This window comes from Haematobia irritans, chromosome 2, assembly GCF_050003625.1.
Source record: "Haematobia irritans isolate KBUSLIRL chromosome 2, ASM5000362v1, whole genome shotgun sequence".
Classification (NCBI taxonomy): domain Eukaryota; kingdom Metazoa; phylum Arthropoda; class Insecta; order Diptera; family Muscidae; genus Haematobia; species Haematobia irritans.
The window spans coordinates 84,985,554-85,004,763 of NC_134398.1; the positions used below are offsets into that span (position 1 = coordinate 84,985,554).

Genomic DNA, 19,210 nt, shown 5'->3' on the forward strand with positions numbered 1-19,210 from the left:
TCACATCAGAGAGTAGTCCTGTACCAGTTCTGGGATATATCCATTTTCCGTAGCGGAGCTGTCTCTCTATCTAACCTAAGTTTACCTAGTTATCCGGCCATTGAATTTGTGTTTCCAAACATTTGATGGAATCTAAATATCTTGGGAATGCCGTACTTTGTGGACATTTCCGAAGGACTTAAGCCACTCTCACAATCGTGAAATATTGCTGGTTTTTAGTTGTCAATTTTCTTAAGACTAAAAGTGTTTTCGATAAATCGAACGTAAATTTTGTTCAACCGTTCATTATTTAGAATACCCAATGTTAGGAATTTGGACGTTCGTTAAATTGGATTTTCGCTAAATGGTTTATTCGTTAAACAGAGCTTCGACTGTATTTCAAATTTGAAAAACAGAGTGATTACATTTTTATTTAGAATGACTCATATTGGAATATGAATATACGAGTACAGCATGCATTATAAATTTCACTCACTTTGTAACAATTGTGTCAAATGGTGTGCTGAAACTGATGATAGTCGCAATCACTCTATCGATGTTGATGTTATCTAAAAATAAAATCAATTGAAGAATTTATTGAATATTAGAATACATGTATTAGGAAAAATAATATTACGAAATAAATCTAAACTTGAAACACAATGAAATAAAAATAAACGCAATAACGTTACGCGTTAACCTATATCAAGGTCTCCGTCCGCAAAAGTACGTATGAGGACGAATCTCCATCCGTACAAAATATTATATGCAGCATTTATTTTATAATATTAACAGGTTGCCTGATAAGTCCCCGGTCTGACACATAGATGCGTCGCTAGTATTAAATGCATATTATTATACCCTCCACCATAGGATGGGGGTATATTAACTTTGTCATTCCGTTTGTAACACATCGAAATATTGCTCTAAGACACCATAAAGTATATATATTCTGGGTCGTGGTGAAATTCTGAGTCGATCTAAGCATGTCCGTCCGTCCGTCCGTCTGTCCGTCTGTCCGGCTGTCCGTCCGTCTGTGGAAATCACGCTAACTTCCGAACGAAACTAGCTATCGACTTGAAACTTGGCACAAGTAGTTGTTATTGATGTAGGTCGGATGGTATTGAAAATGGGCCATATCGGCCCACGTTTACGTATAGCCCCCATATAAACCGATCCCCAAATTTGGCTTGCGGAGCCTTCCGGAGCAGCAAAATTCATCCGATTCGGTTGAAATTTGGTACGTGGTCTATGTATACGGTCTCTAACAACCATGCAAAAATTGGTCCATATCGGTCCATAATTATATATAGCCCCCATATAAACCGATCCCCAGATTTGACCTCCGGAGCCTCTTGGAGGGGCAAAATTCATCCGATCCGGTTGAAATTTGGTACCTGATGTTAGTATACGGTCTCTAACAACCCTGCAAAAATTGGTCCATATCGGTCCATAAATATATATAGCTCCCATATAAACCGATCCCCAGATTTGACCTCCGGAGCCTCTTGGAGGAGCAAACTTCATCCTACCCGATTGAAATTTGGTACGTGGTATTAGTATATGGTCTCTAACAACCATGCAAAAACTGGTCCATATCGGTCCATAATTATATATAGCTCCCATATAAACCGATCCCCAGATTTGACCTCCGGAGCCTCTTGGAGGGGCAAAATTCATCCGATCCGTTTGAAATTGGGTACCTGATGTTAGTATACGGTCTCTAACAAGCATGCAAAAATTGGTCCATATCGGTCCATAATTATATATAGCTCCCATATAAACCGATCCCCAGATTTGACCTCCGGAGCCTCTTGGCAATGTTTGTCAACATTTTATTTCCATAGAAAATTTTGTCAAAATTTTATTTCTATAGAAAATTTTGTAAAAAATTTATTTCTGTAGAAAATTTTGTCAACATTTTAGTTCTATAGACAATTTTGTCAACATTTTATTTCTATAGAACATTTTGTCAACATTTTATTTCTATAGAAAATTTTGTCAACATTTTATTTCTATAGAAAATTTTGTCAAAATTTTATTGCTATAGAAAATTTTGTCAACATTTTACTTCCATAGAAAATTTTGTCAACATTGTATTTCTATAGAAAATTTTGTCAAGTTTTTATTTCTATAGAGAATTTTGTCAAAATTTTATTTCTATAGAAAATTTTGTCAAACTGAATTATATACGTATTTAATCGGCCTTTTTTTTTTGTTTAATATATACCCCTTATGGACTAACTTACAATTTAGAAGACAGTGTTAAAAAGTTTTACGATACCTTGCCATCGGCAAGTGTTATCGCAACCCAAGTAATTCGATTGTGGATGACAGCCTTTAGTAGAAGTTCCTACGCAATCCATGGTGGAGGGTACATAAGATTCGGCCTGGCCGAACTTACGGCCGTATATACTTGTTTTTATATAGTACCAACCTTCAAATGATTCGTGTTAAAATTTGACGTCTGTAAGTCAATTAGTTTGTGAGATAGAGCGTCTTTTGTGAAGCAAGTTTTGTTATTGTGAAAAAATGGAAAAAAATTAATTTCGTGTTTTGATCAAATACTGTTTTCTGAAGGGAAAAAATACGGTGGAAACAAAAACTTGGCTTGATAATGAGTTTCCGGACTCTGCCCCAGGGAAATCAACATTAATTGATTGATATGCAAAATTCAAGCGTGGTGAAATGAGCACGGAGGACGGTGAACGCAGTGGACGCCCGAAAGAGGTGGTTACCGACGAAAACATCAAAAAAATCCACAAAATGATTTTGAATGACCGTAAAATTAAGTTGATCGAGATAGCAGAGGCCTTAAAGATATCAAAGGAACGTGTTGGTCATATCATTCATCAAAATAAATAATAAATATGGATATGCGGAAGCTCTGTGCAAAATGGGTGCCGCGCGAGCTCACATTTGACCAAAAACAACAACGTGTTGATGATTCTGAGCGGTGTTTGCAGCTGTTAACTCGTAATACATCCGAGTTTTTCCGTCGATATGTGACAATGGATGAAACATGGCTCCATCACTACACTCCTGAGTCCAATCGACAGTCGGCTGAGTGGACAGCGACCGGTGAACCGTCTCCGAAGCGTGGAAAGACTCAAAAGTCCGCTGGCAAAGTAATGGCCTCTGTTTTTTGGGATGCGCATGGAATAATTTTTATCGATTATCTTGAGAACGGAAAAACCATCAAAAGTGACTATTATATGGCGTTATTGGAGCGTTTGAAGGTCGAAATCGCGGCAAAGCGGCCCACACTGTGTCCGCTGCGGCAATAAATCATTTTGGACCTGCTCTCCGATTTTGATGATTTTTGCACAGTTGGTTAAACTATATTACAAAGTTCAATAGGTTAAAAATTATATTATCCACAATAAGTTGCAGTCAGGCAATAGACTCTGAGAAGTTCCATATATATATTGTTTAGACACGGCAAAATTGTACATTGATTTGTATGGATGGTACTACATGCCTATCACAGTGCATAAAGTTTTGATACATGGTAGCAAAATTGTATCTGAGGCCATTCTACCTATAGGTAGGTTAAAGATACGATTTGTTTCATACATTTTGAATTAACATATGGTTTATTTTTCAAAGAAATGTTATCAGAAGAAGCGCAGGAAGCGAGGAATAAAGGAATATAAACGTTATAGGCTATATAACTCGCGCAAGACTGGGCGCTGTTCTACTAACGAAGACGTAATGCATCATTTGTTGATATCCTCCGACCCATACATCAATTCATTAAGAACGAAATTGAAGCTTAAAAAATTAGATTATCACGAAGATGTGAAAATGTTGTTAATAAATTAAATAGAGTGAACTGTACAATTTTTATATGGGGGTTGTATGGGGGACGGGTGTTACAGTGGGCTGATTTTCTTCATATTTTCAAAACAGCATTTAATAGATGCTGTATGCATTTTTGCGAAAAATAAACATTCTAGTTATAAATTTACAGAAGATATGGCATTTTTGAAATATCATTTGTATGGGATGTGGGCGATGGGCGTGGTCAATGTTGAAGAAATAATTTTTTTTTTTAAAAGGTGTTGCATAGATATGTTCTTCCAGCAATTTTCAGGAAATTTGTAGCAATAGTTAATTTTTAACAGCCAAAAATGATTTTAGTTTGTATGGGCGGTGGGCGATGGGCGTGGTCAATTTTGTCGATACTTTGAAATTTTCTTAATTCTATTATATTAGGAACTCGTGCCAAATTTCATTACTCTCGTACAACTCCTTCTATTTTTGGCCATCGAATGTATGGGAAGGACACACTGTGCGGCCCCATATGAAGAAGAAATAAGTGTTGTTCCACCAAGACAACGCACCGTGCCACAAGTCATTGAGAACAATGGCAAAAATTCATGAATTGGGTTTCGAATTACTTCCCCACCTACCGTATTCTCCAGATCTGGCCCCCAGCGACGTTTTCATGTTCTCAGACCTCAAAAGGATGCTCGCAGGGAAAAAATTTGGCTGCAATGAAGAGGCGATCGCCGAAACTGAGGCCTATTTTGAGGCAAAACCGAACGAGTACTACCAAAATGGTATCAAAAAATTGGAAGGTCGTTATAATCGTTGTATCGCTCTTGAATGGAACTATGTTGAATAATAAAAACGAATTTTGACAAAAAATGTGTTTTTCTATGTTAGACCGAGGACTTATCAGCCAACCTGTTACGAGACTCTCTCATACCAAATTGCAAGGCTCTAAATTTCGTCAATGTTTAGAAGGTGGCCAAGTTTAAGAGGTCGAAATGTTCGGCTTGAGTCTTTTAAACTTGCATTGTGAATTAATTCTTTGAATCTGTAAAAATTTATAATGGCACACTTTTTTTGCCTTCGTTTTTGTCTGCATAAAATGGGAAATAAAGCATCATAAATATCAATCAAATGCCTCAAAACAATGGGAATATTGAATGTTTGTAAATTTCACGCAACCGCGTTGAACTCGCCATATTCTAAATAAAGGCATTGTCTTACAAATATCCTGTATCCTCTTCTCACTGTATTAAATTAAACAAAACATTGCCAAAGCTCCATTGTCCAATATCAACTTTAATGACCCCAATGAATGACGTCATCAACAGGACAATGAAAGAATCAGAGTCCAATTTAAATGCAAATAATGAGGACATTTAAAAACAAAAAAAGATATTATACTTTTGAATATATTTGATGAATCACTCAAAAAAAACGATTTTTCAACACTGAAAAAAAAAAACTTGTCTTGTTCCAATTATTTTGTCTTTATTCCAATGATTTTATTATTGATTCCGTGGCAAAGAAGGGGGAATTGCACTAATGGTACATTTAAGAGACAACCAGTATGGTTCAGAATTTGAGTTTTGCATACTCAAATTTTAAATAATTCGTTTTTTCGGATTATTGGATTTCGAAATTTAGACTCGATTTCAAGTATAGATGATGCCGTGATTAAAGAAAACAGCGTCTTTAAATTAAAGTTCATTTTGAAGTCGAATTGCCTAACTTTAAGGGAAAAATCGCTTTCATTCAAATGCGAAATGAATCTCTACACTCAAAGAAAAAAGTTTACTTCAAATCATAGTTTTTGACCATCACTTATTTCGAGCCAAAGACTTTAAAATAAAGTCATTTTTTTTTCGAAGCCTACCGTAAATAGAAATTTTGGATAAGAGCTCATTTCCTGAATTTTTATTTTTTTTTGCAATATACAAACAAAACTAGTTGTGTTTATTACTGTGTAATTTTTTTTTGCCTAAATTTTAGGTTGTGTAATCTTCAATGTTGGGTCAAGATGTTTTTCCACTATAGGCTAAGCAAATGTCTCATTCGCATTTTAAGGAAAAGATTTATTCATATTTTCCTCGCCATTTGTATCAAAAGTAAAACAAATCATCTGACAAATATGCGTAAGCAATTTTTCAGAGAAATTTCGTGATGTCAACTCAGAGTCATCCAACATCAATGCATTACTTCACTGTCATCGTCCTACTTCCTTTAGTTCTTGCTTTGTTTTATTATACAATAACCCAAATATGAAAGATGAAATGCATTAAAATGAACTCTTATGCTGAAGTTATTGCCTTGATGACTTGTGCTATGACTAATTTTAATGGCGTTTTTAATTATTCCTTAAAGAATTAAATTCGACTTTCTCGTACACTGTAATTGCTGTCAGTGATTCAATACCGAATGACGACGTTAACTACTTCAGATACTTGGAAATCTTCATAGATGTATACACTGAAAAAAATATTGACCTAATATGGAAGATTATGCAACTTAAATTTTAGGACTCAAAATTTACGCAATGCTAAGGACAAAATTCTTTAAAACAATGACATTTTAATTAAAAGAAAAGATTATAATCCTTGATTCAAAAATTTTTTTCATTAAATTTAGGACACAAATCTTGAAATTTTGTGTCCCTCTGCTGAAGTTGTAGATCTTTGAAGTAAGGCAAATTTTCCTTAAAATAAAGAAAAACATTTTTAATTTAAAGAAATCGTCTTTAACTCAACTGACATATTGAATTTTTAAATTTAAGATAAACACGCTTCAAATATAGGCTAAGACTTATTTTAAGGATTTGAATCTTTGGTTAAAATTTTTTTTTGGCATTCAGAAAACTGTTTTCACTTTGAAGTACCGGGCATAATTTGGATTTTGAAACTCGAATTTGGTTGTACATAAATACCTTTATTAATATATCGCAAAAGGAAAATAAAATAAAAATGAATGATATCTGTATTCAATTTTAATTTTATTGATCCTAGATTTAAAGACAGGGAGGTCCGTAAAAAATGTCTTTATTTTAAAGAAGCCTCATCTTTGGCTCAGAATCAATACCAAAATCCTTAAGGGAAGGTCAAAATCTTTGGATCCAAGTAAACTGTTTTTTGAGTGTATATGCATTCAAATATATGCATTTTATGGTTAGGATGTTGTTTTATTTATACCTTTTTTTAACATGATTGCAGTGAAAATGTGCCTAAGTATATATAGAATATTCCCACACAAATATGGTCACAATAATAGTAATTCTTCTCTGCAACTATATAAAATAAAAAAATAAAAAAAAAAAAAAAGTATATACGGCCGCAAGTTCGGCCAGGCCGAATCTTATGTACCCACCACCATGGATTGCGTAGAAACTTCTACGAAAGACTGTCATCCACAATCGAATTACTTGGGTTGTGGTATCTTAAAACTTCTTATTCCTGCATGGTTGTTGGATACCATATACTAACATCACGTACCAAATTTCAACCGAATGGGAAGAATTTTGCTCTTCCAAGGGGCTCTGGAGGTCAAATCTGGGGATCGGTTTATATGGGGCCTATATATAATTATGGACCGATGTGGACCAATTTTTGCATGGTTGTTCGAGACCATATACCAACACCATGTACCAAATTTCAGCCGGATCGGATGAAATTTGCTTCTCTTAGAGGCCTCGCAAGCCAAATCGGTGGATCGGTTTATATGGAGGCTATATATAATTATGGACCGATGTGGACCAATTTTTGCATGGTTCTTAGAGACCATATACTGACACCATGCACCAAATTTCAGCCGGATCGGATGAAATTTGCTTCTCTTAGGGGCTTCGCAAGCAAAATCGGGGGATCGGTTTATATGGGGGCTATATATAATTATGGACCGATGTGGACCAATTTTTGCATGGTTCTTAGAGACCATATACTGACACCATGTACCAAATTTCAGCCGGATCGGATGAAATTTGCTTCTCTTAGGGGCCTCGCAAGCAAAATCGGGGGATTGGTTTATATGGGGGCTATATATAATTATGGACCGATGTGGACCAATTTCTGCATGGTTGTTAGAGACCATATACTAACACCATGTACCAAATTTCAGCCGGATCGGATGAAATTTGCTTCTCTTAGGGGCCTCGCAAGCAAAATCGGGGGATCGGTTTATATGGGGGCTATATATAATTATGGACCGATGTGGACCAATTTTTGCATGGTTGTTAGAGACCATATACTAACACCATGTACCAAATTTCAGCCGGATCGGATGAAATTTGCTTCTCTTATAGGCCTCGCAAGTCAAATTTTGGGGTCCGTTAATATGGGGGCTATACGTAAAAGTGGACCGATATGGCCCATTTGCAATACCATCCGACCTACATCAATAACAACTACTTGTGCCAAGTTTCAAGTCGATAGCTTGTTTCGTTCGGAAGTTAGCGTGATTTCAACAGACGGACGGACATGCTCAGATCGACTCAGAATTTCACCACGACCCAGAATATATATACTTTATGGGGTCTTAGAGCAATATTTCGATGTGTTACAAACGGAATGACAAAGTTAATATACCCCCCATCCTATGGTGGTTGGTATAACAAATATATAAATCTGTAATACAAAACACATGTCCAAAAAAATTTGATACGCTTGTTTCCAACATATTTTTTTGCGCTATGAAGTTGTAAATTTTGTATTCAAAGATGGATATTATATTATTTTTATACCCTCCACCATAGGATGGGGGTATATTAACTTTGCATTCCGTTTGTAACACATCGAAATATTGCTCTAAGACCCCATAAAGTATATATATTCTGGGTCGTGGTGAAATTCTGAGTCGATCTGAGCATGTCCATCCGTCCGTCCGTCTGTTGAAATCACGCTAAATTCCGAACGAAAGAAGCTATCGACTTGAAACTTGGCACAAGTAGTTGTTATTGATGTAGGTCAGATGGTATTGAAAATGGGCCATATCGGTCCACTTTTACGTATAGCCCCCATATAATCTGATCCCCCGATTTGGCTTGCGGAGCCTCTAATTTCATCCGATCCGGCTGAAATTTGGTACATGGTGTTAGTATATGGTCTCTAATGACCATGCAAAAATTGGTCCACATCGGCCCATAATTATATATAGCCCCCATATAAACCGATCCCAGATTTGACCTCCGGATCCTCTTAGAGGAGCAAAAGTCATCCGATCCGATTGAAATTTGGTCCGTGGTGTTAGTATATTGTCTCTAATAACCATGACAAAATTGGTCCATATCGGTCCATAATTATATATATCCCCCATATAAGCCGATCCCCAGATTTGACCTCCGGAGCCTCTTAGAGGAGCAAAATTCATCCGATCCGGTTGAAATTGGGTACGTGGTGTTAGTATACGATCTCTAACAATCATGCAAGAATTGGTCCATATCGGTCCATAATTATATATAGCCCCATATAAATCGATCCCTAGATTTGTCCTCCGGAGCCTCTTGGAGGAGCAAAATTCATCCGATCCGGTTGAAATTTGCAACGTGGTGTTAGTATAAGGCCGCTAATACCCATGCCAAAATTGGTCTATATCGGTCTATAGTTATATATAGCCGATCCCCATTCACACAAAAATTGGTCCTTATCGGTTCATAATCATGGTTGCCACTCGAGCCAAAAATAATCTACGAAAATTTTATTTTTATAGAAAACATTGTCAAAATGTTATTTCTATAAATTTTGTCAACATTTTATTTCTACACGGATGAAAAAGACTGTTTTTCATATGTTTGGCTATAAACATTATATGTTTGGAACACAAATTTTTAAACACAATATTTTTGAGTGCAAGCATATAATGTTCATAAACTAGCATAACATGTTTGGAACATATATGTTAGAACATATTATGTTTGGGACATAAAATGTTTGCAAATATAATATGCTTGGATGCAAACATATATTAATTTAGAAATAGCCTATAAACATATATGTGTTTAGTAGCTTGGAGCGCTATTTAACAGGGAGCGATATTGAATTAAGATGGTGGTTGTTGCTTGTTATTACAAAATTAATATTTTATTTTTCCTTGGGCAATTGATCAGCTGCTTCTTTGATCCTTACAAACTGTGTGGTCCGCTGTTCGAACCCCCGTCCGGCAAAAGGTAAAATTAAATTGAATAATTTCTTCTACAATGTTTGTATTACAGAAAAAGGTGCTAAGAACTAAAAAATCTAGTGGAAGTAAGAAAGATGTCGGGGAATATACAATTGGGCAGAAACAAAATTTTGAGCATTCAGGTCGAAAACCTATGTTGTTAGCACCTATATTACCTGTTTATATTCATAATTCATTATGATTGTAAATATATAAATAAATAAATAAAATTTTGAGCACAATATTGTTTGGGAGAATTTTTTTTAAGCATATAATATTTTTGGGTGCAAAATGCTTCCAAACATATTATATGGTCCACATAATAACATATTGTTTTTTGGAAGACAACATTATTGAATTTGGATGCAAAAATACAAAATGTTTGGAACTTAGACTACCCAAACATATATTGTTTAGACCAATATGCTTTCAAACATATTATATATTGGTAGAGATCAAACATATAAATGTTTGGGCAATACCCAAAAATGTATATGCTTGAAGCAAAATATGTTTGGGAGTATATGTTACAGAAGCGATTTTTTGTGAGGGTGTATAGAAAATTTTGTCAAATTTTTATTTCTATAGAACATTTTGTCAAAATTTTATTTCTATAGAAAATTTTGTCAAAATTTTATTTCTATAGAAAATTTTGTCAGAATTTTATTTCTATAGAATATTTTATCCAAATTTTATTTCTATAGAATTTTTTTTCCAAATTTTACTTCTATAGAAAATGTTGTCAAAATTTTATTTTGTCAAAATTTTATTTCTACAGAAACTTTAAACTTAATTATATACGTATTTAATCGGCCTTTTTTAGTTTAATATATACCACGTATGGAGTATGTGGTGTATATTACGGTGTTAGGAAGTTTTAAGATACCTTGCCATCAGCAAGTGTTACCGCAACCCAAGTAATTCGATTGTGGATGACAGTCTTCAGTAGAAGTTTCTACGCAATCCATGGTGGAGGGTACATAAGCTTCGGCCTGGCCGAACTTACGGCCGTATATACTTGTTTGTACTTAAACGGGCCTGTTTCCTCTTTTTTAAAGAATTAAAGTCACACCAATTTTTCATTAGAGGCAAAAGATATCAGATTAAGGATTTCCTAATAAAACAATTTCCTAATAAAGATGGTTCTTAAAAGTAAAAATACACTGTACTGCAAAGCAGTCCTTTGAATTATTAGAATTAAGTCGGTGACATAGACAAATTCTACTACCAAAAACCGAATGTAAATCACCAATAGCAGACATGCTAACCATTGCAACTGAAAAGAATTAAATTCTTTCACATTTGATTCCCTGACAACGAATTTATTATCGATCTGGAGACAAACGTGGCAACCTATATTTATACGCTAAACCACAGGCAATAATAACTTTGATCTGCCAAAAAAATATGCCTACCAAAAATATTGATTTTAGACACCATAACATATATACCGATCGACACAGAATCACCTGCAGAGTCGATCTACCATACCACTAGGTGTCCGTCTATCCATGTATTTGTTGTTATCATGAATTTCTGATTGAGATTAAAATAAAGCTCCTATAAACATGTCCACTTAATTTTCTTAACCCTTTGACATATATGTCCCATTCGTATTTCCGTTGTAAAATCTGCATTTATCAACCAATTTACAAAAAATAGATTCTATCGACGTAGGACACATGTAGCTATGAAGTTGTAAATCAAAATTGGGGTATTTGTGCGTACTTTGTGTGTGGGAAAGTTATAAACATGAAAAATATGGATTTTTTCACTAAATATTTTTTTTTTATATTTCAAGTATTGTTTGTCTGAGGTGGCTGTATTTTTGGTATAATGTGTATCAACTCATCCTCTATCGATACAGGTTTAAATGAACTAATTCGGTTACATAGTTTTTCTAAAAAGGAACATATGTGTCCCATTCCTCGCCTAGGGTGAGAAAAATTATCAACCAACACATTACCATTATTACCCAAAAAAAAACTTTAAATTATTCTGGCTTATCTTCTACTATATAAAAATAAGTCGGGTTTCCTTCCTGACGCAATAACTCCAGAACGTACATTAGAAAAAAATATAATTTGAATTCATCGCAGTTGTTTTTTTTTATAAAATAATTTTATTTGTATACCCTGCGCCACACTGTGGAACAGGGTATTATAAGTTAGTGCATATGTTTGCAAGACCCAGCAGGAGACGAGATAGACACATGGTGTTTTTGGCAATAATGCTCAGGATGGGTCCCTGAGTCGATCTAGCCATGTCCGCACTGAAAAAAATATTGTCGTGAGGTCGAAGATTTCATGTCTTTAAAATACGAATACAAATGCTTAGCATAGAAGGCGCATTTCTCTACAATAAAGTTATTTTCCTTGTCCAAAAGTCGATAAACTTTTCAATGAAGTCGTATTGTCCTTATAATAAAGTGATTTGACTTAAAAATGGGTATCTTAACATGAAAGAAAACATTTATAGGCTAAGGTCAACTTGACTTTAATAATTCAGAAAAATTCTTTAAATTTAATGAAATTGTCTTTAAATTTGTTGTCTTTTTGCATCTTGACTACAAAGCAAAAATCGTTCAGATATAGGACATGTTTTTGAAAACTTTATTTTAAAGAAGTTTTTACTTGAAACATAGCATAATTTCTACTGGAAGTCGGGTCTTAATTTGGAAAATAAAGTTGTCGTTAACTCGTTTTTAAAGGACTTTGATAGCATATGAAGAAAAAAAGCTGAGAAAGCGAAAAATTAAAATTTGCTTCCTAGAAGCAAGTACACAAAACCTAAATTTAAAAGAGAATTGTGTCTTAAAAGTATCCTTACTTGTATTCTCCGCTTCTTTGGCTCGGAATCAATACTAAATTTTTTAAAGTAAAGACAAAATCTTTGGAATCGACTATGCTTTTTTTTCAGTGCGTCTGTCTGTGAACACATTTTTGTGATCAAAGTCTAAGTCGCAGTTTAAGTCCAATCACCTCCAAAATAGGCGCAAGTTCCTGTTTTGGGTCAGAATAGAACCCTATTGATTTTGGAAGAAATCGGTTCAGATTTAGATATAGCTCCCATATATATCTTTCGCCCGACATGCACTTATATGGGCCCTGAAGCCAGAGTTTTACCCTGATTTGCTTGCAATTTTGCACAAACATAACACTTGGTCGTATAGTCAAGTGTGCAAAATTTGATTGAAATCGGTTCAGATTTAGATATAGCCCCCATATACATCTTTCACCCGATACGTGAAATTTTGCACAGGGAGTAGAATTAAAATACTAAGTATGCATGTCAAATTTGGTTGAAATCGGTTCAGATTTCTATATAGCTTCCACATATATGATTTTCCGATTTCGGCAAAAATTACCAAAATACCCACATTTTCCTTATAAAATCGCCACTTCTAAGTCGAAAACTTGTAAAAGTGACTCAAATTTGCCTTTATTTCTAATACATATCTATCGACCGATAAATCATAAACACACTTTTGCGAAGTTGCCTCAAAATTGGTTCAGATTAAAATGTTTCCCATATTTTTTACTAACGTAGTGTAACATCCCAGGGCATTAGCCGACTTAAATTTTAAGTCTATAGATTACAAATTTTGTTCAGATGGAGTCAGATTGAAATGAATGTATTTGGGACATAAACCTTTATATACAGTAGAATTCGGTTATAGCGACGGTCAAGGGGCGAAATTATACGTCGTTATATCCGAACGACGTTGTATCCAAATAAGTGTACACAATATTTTTAAGTTTTTTTTATCATGTATATTCATATTTATTGAGATTGCAAATAGTTTAGAATTGTGGTTTGTTTTCTATTTACAAGAATTTCTTTAAATAATTTACTTTCAATAATTTCAACGGAACTATATAAACTCTCTGATATATCAGAACCCGCAAATCGTAAATACTGTTTTAATGTGTGCACCGCACTCAAGGTTTCTGTCCTAGTTGGAATTTTGATTGACTCATCTTCGTCATCTGGTTCATTATCGCTGTGAGTTTCATCATTTTCTTTTGTGTTCTCCACTATTTCTCTCAATGATGGCTCTTCTGATGTCACGACGTTGTCATCGACATTTACGAACTCATCCCAGTCCTGGTTTGAACTCGAACTCATCCCAAACTGGTTTCAATATTTCTTCTTTGTCATTTGCACCTCTGTTTGAGATAGTTGAGATAAAAATTAGTACACAGAACTTACATCGTCGTTATAACCGAATGTCCATTCCAAAGCAGACGTGCAACTTGGTCGTTAAAAGCAGATGGTCGCTAAAACCGGAGTCGTTCTAAGCGAATGCTTGCGCATGTACAAACTATTAAGAACCAAACTTGCTTTGAAAATCCGTCGTTATTAACGGATGGTCGTTATAACCGAGGTCGCTATAAATGAATTCTACTGTATATAGCAGCCAACATATTTGACGGATTTGATATAGTATCGAAAATGTGGATTTACAAAGTGGTGCAGGGTATAATATAGTCGGCCCCGCCCGACTTTAGACTTTCCTTACCTGTTTCACATGAGAAATGTTCGGAGAACGTAGAGGGTAATCATGTGATGAAAATAGGGTACCTCATTTTTTGATATCTGGTGGGGGAGGATGTCCCCCTTGCCCGACTTTTTCAAAATTGGGCCAAAGTTCTCCGATTTGGGTGAAATTTTCAAGGAATATTAGGGGTAATGTCTATACAAAGACCTGCTACTTTATTTTTCGATATTTGGTCACGGAGGTGTACCACCCCTTTATACGATTTATGTTTAAAGTACACTACAAAAACAAAAATTCTCTGATTTACTTGAGATTTACAGAGAACTGGACGTGAGGTTATGAATTTATTATAGGCTACCTGATTTTTTAATATTTGGACGGGAAGAGGGCCTCCCCCTTGCCCGACTTTTTGAAAATTGGAACAAAATTATCCGATTTGCTTGAAATATTCAGGAAAGGTGGAAGGGGACATCTAGCTACTTTATTTTTTGATATTTGGTCGGGGAGGGGGGACTACCTTTTGTCCGACTTTTTTAAAGTACAGTGAAAAAAACGGAGAACTTCGGGGGAGATTATGTAATTTATATGAGGTATATGATTTTTTAATATTTGGTCCTCAAGTACATGCCGGGGTAGGTTATATGGATATCTGATTTTGTGATATTCGGAAGGGAAGAGGGGCCTTCCCTTGCCCTGCTGTCCAATAATTGGGCATATATTTTGCTTGAGATTTTCTGAGACGTCTACACAATACATGCTATATCATTTTTCGATATTGGTTATAAAATCAATATGGTGTTCTTGATTTTTGGGTATTTCGACGGGAACCTTCTCCTTGCCCCACACTAAAAAACTTTAAGGAAAGTTTACAGATTTTCTTGGAATTTGAAAAGAAAGTGACGTCCCTTTTCAAAAAGTAAAGAAAAATCTATGTTGATGAGAAGTATACCTCCCCTTGACAAACCACGCTTGAAATTCCTTGGAAATGTAGAAGATTGTCCAATGATTTGAATACAGATCAACTAAAAAACAAAAAATTGGTTGAAAGGGAACACCCCCCACCCGACGTTTGTTACAATGAACAAAAAGCATGCCCGGTTCCAAAGATTTTGTCTTTATTTTAGAATTTTTGGTATTGATTCCGAGCCAAAGAATCGCAGAATACAAGTAACGATATTTTTAGGACACAATTCTCTTTTAAATTTGGGTTTTGTGTATTTGCTTCTAGGAAGCTAATTTTAATTTTTCGTCTTTTTTTTTCTTCATATGCTATCAAAGTCCTTTAAAAACGAGTTAACGACAACTTTATTTTCAAAATTAAGACTCGACTTCCAGTAGAAATTATGTTATGTTTCAAGTAAAACACGCCTTTAAAATAAAGTGTTAAAAAACATGTCCCATATTTGAACGATTGTTTGCTTTGTAGATTTTTTGAACGATTTTTTGCTTTCTTTCATGTTATAATACCCATTTTAAGTTAAATCACCTAATTATAAGGACAACACAACTTCATTGAAAAGTTTATCGACTTTTGAACATGGAAAAAACTATATTAGAGAAATGCGTCTTCTAAGCTAAGCAAAATTTGTATTCTTATTTTAAGGACATGAACTCTTTGGCCTCACAACAATATTTTTTTCAATGTACTCTTTTTAGAGTTGTGACAGTAAAATGAAAACAGGGGGAAACAGTGACAAATTAAACAGTAAGATATATAAAAACAAAGTTTGGTTCCTCTTTATTAATGAGTAGTCCAAGAGGAGTTGACGGATACTTTCGAAAATAAAAGCGGACATTGAGTTCGAGTTTTGCACTAAAATTTTTTCTCGTTTTAGCGTCAAAATTCGAATCGGTAAAACCAGAATAACAATCAAATATATAAATGTTTGGGCAATACCCAAAAATTTATATGCTTGAAGCAAAATGTGTTTGGGAGTATATGTTACAGAAGCGATTTTTTTTTTTTTGAGGGTGTAGGTCAATGATACCCGACAATTGCTTACGGTGACTACTTCAGTAGGGATGGTTTAGGGTATAATTTTGTCGGCCCCGCCCGACTTTCTACTTTACTCACTTGTTTTGGAAACCAAACATTCTGAAATATTTGTTTGTTTTTTTTTTTCTACATGTAGCAATTTCTGTAAGTTACAGTTCGTAATAAAAATTTCTAAAATTTATTTTATCGCAGACACTATTTGACTGCGCACTGTTGTACTCAAGGTTTATATTTCTTCCAACCTTTTTAAAGTCAGACCACAATGTTATCATCGAATGCTGATTGAATTTCATAATAGTTTCCTTGTCATACTTTTGAACAGACGCACAAAAGAAATACTATAGTTGTTGCCATATGTATTGCGCGAATAAAATGTTACACTAAGCAAATGTGAAACAAAAATAGTCAAATGAATTATCTTCGGAGAAGATAAAATAAAACCTATTTTTTATAAATATGCAAAGAGGGAGATAGAGAATCCAAGGATATAAGCTCCCGTCAGATATACACTAAAGACTATGGAAATTCGTCTTAGCCAGCGATGAAACATGTGCACTGAAAAAATATTGTCGTGAGGCCAAAAATTTTGTGTCTTTAAAATACGAATGCAAATTTTGCTTAGTATAGAATATGCATATTTCTCTGGTGTAAAGTATTTTTTTAAGCGTTTAAAAATAGAAAAATTGTTCAACACTGACCCATAGCACAATTTCTACTTGAAGTTGACCCCGAATTTGGAAAGTTGTTGAAGTTGTTGTTAACACGTTTTTAAAGGACTTTGATAGCACATGAAGACAAAAGCTGAAAAAACGAATAAATTAAAATTTGTTTCCTAGAATCAAGTACGCAAAACTCTAATATCAAAGAGAATTGTGTTTTAAAAGTATTCTTACTTGAATTCTCTGCTTCTTTGGATCGGAATCAATACCATAATATATATCAATAAAGACAAAATCTTTGGAACTGGGCATGTTTTTTTCAGTGTGTATAGTCAAAAGATTGGTATCTGGTATTTGCTTTTCAATAACTTAATAATACCAATTCTTTAATATTCATGTCCAATAAACTCATACTAAAATTGTAATAATACACTCAAAAAAAAAATGAACTCTCTATTTCACTAAAGCCAATTTAACTTTATTTTAGTTCATGGAATTATTATGTTTGGAGAAAGTTTCCTTTACTCTAATAACTTTTTGTGTACTTTAGTTAAATTAACTAAAACCGACGAAAAAATATACTCAAATGAAGCATAAAGATGAACTAAATTCGTGTCTTCCACAAAATAGTTCAGAATTTCTTTAAATTTGTAAATTTTACCAAAAATGCGTCCACCATGAACTTCGTATATCACTAACGACATTCTTGCAATTTTGAACTCCAAGTTTTTCCTTCAAACTACAAAATTTTCTTTAACAAGTGAAAAACTTAGTTATGTCTAATAAATTTTCTTGAATTTGTCGAAAAATATTTACTTATTTTTATGACATCGGCGTGATGTCAACGTTTGTAATAATGTTTAGTTAAAATATTCAAAATTTTTTAAAATTAACCGAAAGTTTTCTTCCTGGTAGGTTCACTGTTTTTCCAGTGTATTTAATGTAATTAATATGGACGAAAACCCAGCCAGCATTGATATCAGGCTAACATAAATATTATTTTGTCGTTACTTTTATGATTTTGGTACCAAAGATGCGAGCAATTACTCGAAGGACGCTTTTAAGATGTAATTCACTTTTTCATTTAGGGTTTACTAGATACAGGGAGACACATTTGCATGTATTTGTTTTTTATTTAATACGAGTATTAGATAATTGTTTCAGATCTATTCATTTTCCAGGTAAATATAGCTATTTTTAATGCTAAGTTAACTCTTAAAAGAACGCCTCCAAAGTCAAGTAAAAACGCATGTCCCTTGTTGTTGAACTAAACATAGAATCGGGCAGCACTTGTCATAGACTATAGACTTACATAGAAAGCTATATATTTATATATGTAGCTTACATATATAAGCTATAAGAAAATGTAAAAAATTCGCAGAAAAATGCATGAAATCTTTATTTGAATCCATCATGTTTGAAAATTATTTCATGCAAATGTTGAACACGACTGCGCCTCAAATGGTTCAACCGCTTAGTTCAATTTTAACATACATTGACATTTCCGCCTGAATCTCACAACACAAATGCTTCAATGTTCAATTGAAGTGGAATTGTCTGTATAAACATGAACAGAGAATGAAGCCGCCTAGTTGCGCCGCCGCCGACCAGTTTTTGCCATTCGAAGCCGCCGCAGAATATGTCGACACATCTCGACTGGAGAATGAAGCCGCCGAGTCGCGCCGCTGATTTCAGTCGCCGCCGACCATTTTTTGCCAGTCGACGCCGCCGCCGAATATGTCGACTATATCGACTCAAATCTAGCCGCCAATTAATCCAAAATATCGATTTACCACAGAAAAATATATTATTAATTTTCATATTTTTTTCAAAATTTTGAAGCTTCCATCCACACCTCAAAAAAAAATCGCCTCTCTAAAATATGTTCCAAACATATTTTGCAGGAAGCACATATATTATTGGATACTGCCGAAACATTAATATGTTTGTTTTATGTGAACATATTATATGTTTGGAAGCATTTTGAGCCCAAAAATATTATATGCTTGGAAGAAGAGTGCACATTCGCTCACATAATTTTCACTTCCACGAAATTTTTTAGTTCTGTAATACAAATAATGTTGAAGAAATTTCTTTCAACGGAGAATCGAACCGAGGACCATATAGTTTGTAAGCCAACACACTATCCACTGG

The 19,210-nt window shown here is 34.3% G+C and overlaps 1 protein-coding gene across 4 annotated transcripts in view; it reads right to left on the bottom strand.

Moving 5' to 3' along the window:
* Oatp30B (Organic anion transporting polypeptide 30B) overlaps positions 1–19,210 on the bottom strand; it is a 173,191-nt gene that overhangs the window by 91,349 nt on the left and 62,632 nt on the right. For 3 of the 4 annotated variants that reach the window (XM_075295500.1, XM_075295501.1, XM_075295502.1), the window contains one exon: positions 476–548. The exons of the other annotated variant lie outside the window; for it this stretch is intronic. The gene's annotated coding sequence lies outside the window, so the exon portion shown is untranslated. The remainder of the gene's footprint in view (positions 1–475; positions 549–19,210) is intronic. 4 annotated transcript variants of the gene reach the window in all.